Source organism: Neodiprion virginianus, chromosome 5 (genome assembly GCF_021901495.1).
Source record: "Neodiprion virginianus isolate iyNeoVirg1 chromosome 5, iyNeoVirg1.1, whole genome shotgun sequence".
In the NCBI taxonomy this organism is placed as follows: domain Eukaryota; kingdom Metazoa; phylum Arthropoda; class Insecta; order Hymenoptera; family Diprionidae; genus Neodiprion; species Neodiprion virginianus.
Window position 1 is genome coordinate 24530655 of NC_060881.1, and position 9646 is coordinate 24540300.

Consider the following 9646-nt stretch of genomic DNA (forward strand, 5'->3'; position numbering starts at 1 on the left):
TTCGTCGGGTGAAGGCGATTATTAAAAACAATGAAATTTCATGTGGGTAATAACCCGGGCTAGGCACCGCGTTGGGGGACAATTACATAGCGCCCCAACTTCTCCGGAGAAATAAGAGAAAGAGAAAGAGAGAGAGAGAGAGAAAGGGGAAAGCGAAGGGTGGCTGTGCGCCCTCCTCCCCACGGATATGAAATAGGCTTGGAAAAGCTCCGGTATAGGTATACGTATACAAAAGAATTGTTGTCTTGCAGGATATTAGCACGTTATTGGCGAGACTTATCGGCGTTATTGGACTTCACACTGGCCGAATTACTATCGCCTTTACAAGCGAATAATAATAGGTAGGTACGCGTTGCTATTTTTATAAGTAAACTATTTTTATAAATGTCAGGAGTAAAGATAGCAAATTTATTGCGAGTTGTAATTTTGCTCAATTGAACTGCCGAGGCATTCCGTAAACATTAACGATACCTTATGTTTGTTCATTAACTAATAAATCGATTCATGGAGTATAATTGTATAAACAAAATTGAAGGTATTGATTATTTTAAATCACTCATTCGTCCGTCCGTTCATTCGCAAAATCAAAATACGCCATTTAGACAAAGAATACTCAGGGGAAATGATTTTTGTGACAATGTTTTTTTAACAAGTCTTCTTCTTCAAACAACAACAGTTTATTCGTTGTTCTCTTTTTTCTTTGTTTTACTTAACTTTTATTTCCGTCTATCGTTGTCGAAGTCGGTTCCGCGGTTTTCGTTACACAAATTTCGTTTCCGCGGATGGCTTTTCACTGCTCGTTCTTATAAACTCTGTAAATTTCTCAACTTTTGACTTCTTTTAAACGAAAATTTGACTCGAACGCATCGATTGAAGTAAAAGACACGTTGCAAACTTGTCAAAGAATAAATTAAATCGAGGACTACGAGGTATTAGGTCACCGTTGTTCCTTCGACGTATTCTTCCAGAGAGCAGATTTCCTATCCCACCTAATACGAACCTGAAGGAAGAGAAGCACGCCTGTCGGCGTCGAAATTCGGGTGTGAGTCCGGACCGAAGGTGCGTAATCATGACAAACGACGCGGCACCGCAGTGCTTATCTTGTCGCTTTTAATTAACATTATAAACGGACTCGTTAGGGTCTCGGTCAGATAGTGGAAACCATTCAGCGAACCGAAATAATCGAAATTTTTTTTTCTACCGTGCTCCGGCTGGCGGGTAATATTCATTCCGACCCACGTCAGCGTTCTCACACCGGTCAGTACACCGAACCAAATTGACCCTTTTCGGGTATCTAATATCAGGGTTTTTTCTTTTTTTTTTTTTTTTCTACTTTTCGGTTTCTTTTATTATTACACAGAAATGTACGTGTGGATTACTTTTTACGGCATACCCTGCCGACGCTTATAACGAAGCGATGACTGTGTTGTAACGAAGGAATTTTTTTAGTAAAGGAATCTAGCTCGTTTACCTAGGAATTTATCGATTTTCGTTGACACGAAATCCAAACGGGAACTTAGCTTCGTTGAAATCGCCATGATTGTTACGAGTCGATCTGAGGATCCATTTTTACTCAAGGAGAAGAATTTCGTCAAGGGTCGGGTGGTGGGGTCTCAAATATCGAGAAATAAGTAGACGTAATCTAGGTTAAGACTTTTACTGTTTCAATCGGCTCAACTTTACTATAAACTATTTTCGGTTTGTTTAATCGTTATAGTTTATGGTTAAAAAATCGTTACCACAGTTGTAAATTTTACCCCGACTGAGTCAATGCTGATAGATCGTTTCTCTATTCATCCAGCTTTGGGTTTTTGACTTACGGATATTTTTGATCAATTTATAACATTTAGTATTCTGACATTCCATAAGCTTTATGAGTTGAATTCCGAATGTAAGGTTCCTGATGATGTAGTTTAATTTTTCTATAATTAGGCATTCTAAAATCCCGAGTTTTTGTTAGAGCCAAACTATTTTTGACATGAATTTCCTGATTGTACGAAACGTTACAATTTCATACGATGTGTTACACCTTGATACGGCGAAAGCTTTCGTAACTCTTCAATCCTGATCCACACCGATTCCTCTATTCGACGATCTTTCTACTCAATGACCAGTTACGTGTAACCCTACTAAAAATCCATCCATCCCTAAAGAAAGAGGATCGAGTCGAATACGAAAGGGGTGCGGGTAAGAAATCAGAAAAACCAAAAATCAGAATGGTCAGAATTCCGAACACAAGTATATCGAAAACTCACAGTCACGAAAGAACAAATTGGGTGAATCTTCGTTAAGCCAGAAATAATGGAAATAGAATATAAAAGTATCGAAATTTAGAGTTACAGAGTTTAGAATACACAACTGGTGAAAATTCCGAAAGGCCATTAGCATAATGAGGCAAATGCGATTGCTCGCAAACGCGAATAAATAACCTTCGGATGGATCGTAAAGTAGAATTTTCATCTATTCGAATTCATAAATGCGAAGGATCAAGAATCAGAACGGTTAGAACTCCGAGTAGCAATCTCATAGAAGGCTCGGAATACAGAATTGCGGTGTATGAGAATCCTCAAAATGAAGAATGGCAATATATCAGAAGAGTCAATGACTCGTATCATATTAGAAGCCGAGAAACATAAGTTCATGATATCAAAAGTCGTATTCAATCTTTTAACGAGATAAAAATTTTTCGGATGAAAAGATACGCCCGATGCACCAGAGAATTTGTTTGATTCTGTACGTAAAACACTTTACAAGTCGAAATAGATGAGTTGAATAGACTCGGAATGTGAAATCCTGGTGGTCAGCCATCTGTACGGTCACTTCCGGAATACCGATCTTTCCGAATCGTACGATTCTGAATAACGACCCTTCTACATTCTGGATATCCATTTTTCGCCGTTTCTAGACGACGAAGTTCCAACTTTTATTTTTATAATCATTGGACGTTCGAGAATACGAATCTTTCTCCAAATTCATTCTCCGGAACATTGACTCTGTACATTATCAAATTCTGCGTCTCTGAATTCTCGGATCAACGTTTTCTGAAATGAGTGGTTTCGTATAACAAAGCCCTCTACTAAATACATTTTAGGTAAGCTGCGGCTTTTTATTCGGCACCATTCGGGACTTAAAATTTCTGACAGTATCTGTTCTCTCACATTTGTTATCCGAGTTTATTAAATTCACAATTCTGGCCATTCTGATTTTCGGTTTTTCTGATTTCTTACCCCCACCCATAAGAAAGCACACATATGTCATCGCGCACGTGGAATCGAGGAAGTTGGCGAGTTCATTAAATCCCAGTGGAAATGATTACTCGAGTTAGGGACACGGTGCGTGAATATTTCATCACTCCATAGCGCGTGGTTCATAGTCGGAGCTTAATGATCGTAATTTTATAATTTTCGCAATTATGTTATTAATATTGCCCGGGCGTTGGCTGTTGCGGCACTTGAGACTGCGACACGTGGCCCGGAGTGTGTGACGTGTGAGGCTTGTACTTGGCTGCCGCGTTGTACGGTTGAAACTTTCAACTTTTAAGAGTTTCAAAGAAGCGACGTGCCCTCGTGCCGAGTTATACACGTGGAAACCAGCCGCACCGCCACCGTGGCAGGTAATTACTCCTGATTAATGGGCAAAAAGTATTTCGCCTCCACGGCTGCATGCGGAGTGGTTTAAATTTAAATGCGCGAGGCATAATGTGTAATTCTGAAGTTGGTAAAATTCATTAGATGCGGTTACTAATTCTCCTCTGCATTTTATCCGGCTCTACTTCTCGAAACTCGTATTCTTAATTGCTTATGTAACACCGTACGCGATGCGACGAGAACAAAAATTGAATATAACACTTTCAAACCTGTCCCGAAATTTCCTTACGGAGATTCGAACGAGTGCGGAAACTACCCTAATGGAAAAACGCTGTCATTATTTCGAAATAACTTGAGAACTTAATTGACAACTGTTCGGTTGATGTGCTGAAGAATAATCGATTCTGCATTTAGTATCATCCATTTTTTTTGGAAACAATAGCTCGAAATGAATTTTGGAAGAAACGTGAACCTATCTTTACGTGCCAATGATTTTTTTTTTTTTAACAGAAAATCGTTGGACCTAACTTTCATCATCGATATTCTTCGCAAATTATTACAATTTGAAGATTCTTTTCAGATATACATATGTATGTATATCTGATATGCTAGAAAATAGAGAGAATGTGTCGTTGAATATTGCACAATTATACGATATCAACATCTATTTTCATAGGTTAATAAGTTTCAACTTTGTTTATCGGAATGCTACGAGTTTGTTGATTATTTTCAACATTTGGATTAAAAATGATTATAATTTTTTTTATCACTTTGGAAGCAAGAATATTATTGAAAATTTACAACAATACGTATGGTCAGTTTTGCCGACATTTTGAATTTTTGCTACTCACCCCCATCAGCAAACTGTAAGCACTCAAATACAAAATGAAAACGACTGAGGACCAAAAAAATAATTTGCTGGTAATACGATCTCATATTTCCCGCAAATGATGGAAGAGAGTTAAGATGAAATAATATGCTACTTTCGTTCCGCTTTTCTGGTGAAACAAAAAAATTCAACATTGCACTGAGAAAAATTTCATTTGTTACAGTAACTAGAAAAATTCAGCAAAACAGGTGTCGTTAAAAAAAACTGTTTGAATATTGCTGGAATTAGGAAAAACGAGGTACGCCTAAACTTAACGTCAATTTATCGTCGCGCGAGCGTTAAATTTTCGCAACAGTTGCAAGAAAATCTAGACTTTCCGGTAACAGCTAGAAAACTAATTTTCATTCTCTACCTGGAACTGTATTTTTCGATCGTGGTAAAAAACGAAAATAGTTGAGGACTGAGCGGTAACCGTAACTAAAAATTTCTCTCAGCGTACGGCTGAGTCGAGAATAAATATGTATTTGATTTTCGTATTCCCCGAGGATGAACATGCAGCGTTAACAGAGTCACTGAAATGGCAAACGTATAAACGCGTGTTTGTCGAACAAATAATCAACAGATCAACACCTGAAGCAGGACAACATATTACCAGACCGCAACGCAATCGTCATTGTTACACTAACAAACCGTATTGTGTAACGTCAGGCTGCCGCTAGGTTTCGATCGCTCCCCTCGGAGCTCGTATTATTATTGATTAAACAATGTCGATTAACGTCCTAATTCGGGCCCATTCAAACGAGGATGCGGTTTAGTTGACAAAATTCGTCAGGAAATTTGTTCTGGACTGGGTATACTTCGCGTGTATATGTTCGCTATTCGGACACATCCGGTTAACAGACTTTTCATAACAATTGCGGAGGTCATCGTGCGAAATAAACGCTAACGAGTCGTCGTTTACCCGGGTTTTGCATCGCCACTAATACCCTCGGAGTTTTGTTCACTTGCATCGGTCACGACGGCTGGAAGGTTGGGAAGGTGGATTTTAGAAAAATTGACAACATGCGGTTGCTTCTCGTTACGATCATCGTTCCATTCGGAACAAAAATGTGATGTCATTAGAAATAATACAACCGAACGATTAATCACTATGGAAAAAATTACGACACCGATTACAATTACAAATATCACAAATTCACTACGATTATTACACAGATTACAAAGAGATTGCAAAGATTGCAGCAGGATCTGGAGATATTACAAACGATTACGTGGGTTAAGAAACGAAGAAAGGATTAGAAACAATCACAGAAACTGAAAGGATTACGGGAATGTTACAAAGGTTACGGCAAGATTACAAAAAGACTGTAAAAACGACTACAGAGATTGCAATGATTAAAAAAGTTACAAAAAATTGTAATAATTACAAATCATTACAGGAATTACGGAAATATTCCGAAGATGGCTGGACATTACAAAGAATACATTGAGATTGAAAAAAGACAAGACTGCAAAGAATACAAAAGATTGGAAAGAATATATGGGATTACAGTAATTTATAGTTACTTACCATTTACCAGTGTATAGAATTCCACACGGCGTATTTTTCTTGCGGTCTGCGTTTTACCGTCATTTTCCGCAAAGCATTTCAAATGGTTTGACATAGCTTCGCAAGTTGAAATCGTAGAAATTTCCGACACGTCTTTTCAAAGCCCCCGGAAACTTGTTGGTATCCTGTAAAACCAGTGAACGTGTCACTGCCATGCTTAAAAAGTAATTCAAACTTAACAAATTAGCCCGGTGCTTTTGTCTTTGAAAGAACCGGCTCGAAGCCTCGCGAAACACACGGAAAAAACCAGAAATTTACCAAATTTTCGTCACGTGATTTCGAGACAGTTTTCAAAGTATCGGGCCACCCGACGTAATCACAGGCGAAAATTAGTCCTACGGAAGAATCGGTGCTGCTTTACTCAACGAATTCGTATGTCGGCATCGTATACATCCGCAGACGTTTTACCGTCGTGCATAAGTATACGTACCGTGTCTCGAGGAAGGTGCGGAGGATGGAGCGCGGAAGCCTTCCGCGGAGTATTTATGTGTTTTTGATATTCTATCTCGTGGCGTTTCGTATACACAACCAGCCATGAATATATTTAGACTGAGGTCCGCACCCTTATTTATTCCCGCTCGAAGCCTATAGGTGTGCATTGAATTCGTGAGATTCTTCACGAAATTGCTAGCCCGGTACACGCGTCTCTCTCTCTCTCTCTCTCCCTCTCTCTCTCTCTTTCTACCTCTTACCACTCTCGCAGCCCGAGTAAGCGAGAGTGCCTGATAACCCCGGCGAATAGGAATTGCTGGACTGCCAGCCGACTTCTCGGCGGGTCAGAAATACGAGAATTTTAGCGAAAAATGGTATTCGATCCCACAGATCCTGATGCGGTAGCCACAGACCAACTCACGCCCCAAATCATAATAATATTTTCAATGCAATTTCACGCGCGGATCACACCCCGAAGAGAGCACGTACCGCATTTACATCCGTGCACACCAACGAAACTGTTCACATTTATACGGATCATATTTATGAAGGTACGAATCTCTCTTTTTCTCTCTCTCTCTCTCTCTCTGTGTATGTTGCGACTGAGAAGAAACAAATCGGTAGAAGAGAAGGAAACGAGCTGATTCTCTCCTTATTTAGATTCAGTGAGACGTCAGAATTTTTTCATCAACAGTTGCGACAAGGCAGTGTATCAATGGTATTGATGAATAATCGATTTGATTAGCTTCAAAGAATATCATCCAGGTACCCACGTAGACTGTCAGTATTAACAGTGTTGTTAAAATAGACGAGACTTGGTCAAGAAAGTACTTTTGAACAATTTTAATTGTCATTTCGGTAGTTCAACATCGGAAAGTGTCGAATTGACACCAAATTTTATAGTCTTTGGAAGTGAAGACCGCATTTTTCTTACATCGCAGGTATGTGTTCGGCTGATGGTAGATGGGTACCTGTAGCAATTTTAGGAATATTTTGATGATCTACGAATGATACGCATCGGTTTTCGATTGAGAAGTTTCATCTTGCAGGATAAAATATGGTCAGCATGATGAAAATTTTTGGTGACGGTGTCGGAATGTCACAATGAAGTAATACGTACTGTTCAGTTTCGTTCTTGAAGCGTCTTTGACTGAAATGAAGCATCCCAGCTTGACATGAAGATTTGAGAATGATTATGCTCGGGACAAAATGGTTTCAGAAGAACCTCGCTTTCCTCTCGTACCACATATCAAAAGGTATAGGAGAAAAAATATGTTCTCTTAAAGGCGAATCCGGGAGGCACTCTTCTTGATGAACTACATTCGTATCCATGTTATACATGGTACGTATACGTCATCATATATATATATATATACTGCAGTGGAGTTGACTCCACGAAAATGTGAGATTCGGTCTTGAGGTGGCGTAGAGAAAAATATTCTATCCTGTTTTACACCGTTACATTTTCATCATCCGTCTAGTTTCTCATCGCAGACTGCGGTTTTCGCAGTTACTCTAACTGAGCTTCTTGAAAAAATTAGCGACCCGCCTGCGCGTGCAATTATACATGATAGGTTCATTTATGAATACAGCTCGAGCTGCTCGGCTGAAATATTGCCGCAGCGTTGTCCGATGTCACGGAAATATTCCTGATATCTTATTTTCTGCGACGTTTCGATGTTATACTCAGCGTTTCGCGTACACGTAGCGTATTCATTCGTCGCGTCTCTTTTCTGAGATGTTACTCACTGGAAAGAAAACAATTTTTTTTTTTCCAACGGTAGTCTTATCGTGATGGATTATTTTGTAGCAATCGAATTTTTTTCACTGCATATTGCCCTTACTCTAAAGTAAAAAGAAGCGTAATTTGAGTACCGTTATAACATATACTATACTATGAAGATAAATCATAATCAAACGTACCGCTTATTTTTCTAGAAAAAAAATATTGATGTATTAAATATTTCCAAAAATTCTCATTAACGATATACGGCCTCTACCCCACTACAACAATTCTTTTCTCTTACGACCGTGACTATAGACTGCAAATTCATACCAATGTCCAAGCTTAACTAAAAAATTACGTATTTCTACACGGTAATAGATAGAGGTCTTCAAGTTAGCCAAAACTCGCCGGTGTAGGCTAGTGTAGAACACTTTTTTTTGGTAAATTCGAAAATTTAATGACACATAGTGTTATACGAATATTGGATAGTGTTATACCGACTACTAGATCGATGCGAGGTTACGTTAAACTTGCATCAAGTGGTATTGAATTGACATGAAATAACGCTAGATTAATATCAAGTAGTGTCGAATTGATGTAAAGTAGTGACTGACATCGGGTCGTGTTGAAGTAATAACAAGTACTGTTAAATCGACGTCGAATAGTGTTAAATTGACATCAAGTCGTATTAAATTCATCATATGTAGTTACTGTTGAATTGACATCAGGTGATGTCCGATTGATGTCGAGTAGTGTGAAATTAACGTCAGGTATTGTTAAATTGATGACTTGACACCAAACCACAGTCTACACAAGTGCGAACCGCATTTTTCATGCATTATGTGCACGAGCCCACGTGGAAAATGGTTTTTCATGGTTTGTATGCTCGTAATTCAATCCACGATAAGTATACGTTGGCCACGACGAACGAACCTCCGATGCAGGGGTTGCAGACGAGGTGACGACGACCAGGACGCCGAGGACTGGACGACGCGAAACATTGTTTTGCGACTATAAATAATCGTTATTGCCGCGTTAATCATGGACAGTCGAGGGGCTCCATTATTCGTAGTGCTCGGGGGCCGGTTGGTACGTTATTGCCCCCTCCCCCGTTTTCGCCCCAACTCGGAATACCGCCAACCCTTACGGTTTCGGTACGTTTGGTATTGCTGGCGATGCATGCCGCAAATTGTTCGGAGCGAGCCGATCGCGGGGAGATTTCGCTCCGCTTCCAACTAAAATTTGCGTTATTGGTGAATCGGGCGCGACTGCCATACCTACCCATACCGTGTTACGTATAGAGATGCCAACCCCGTGAAATCCTTTCTTTATGCCCACCCCTTTCCTCAAACCAGATGTGCTTGCGGACTTTGAAAAACTCAGCATTGACTTTGAATTTTTGGGGGATGATCGTTGGAAGGATATCGTTACAGTTCAATAGAAGCAGAATCACTCGTGATTTG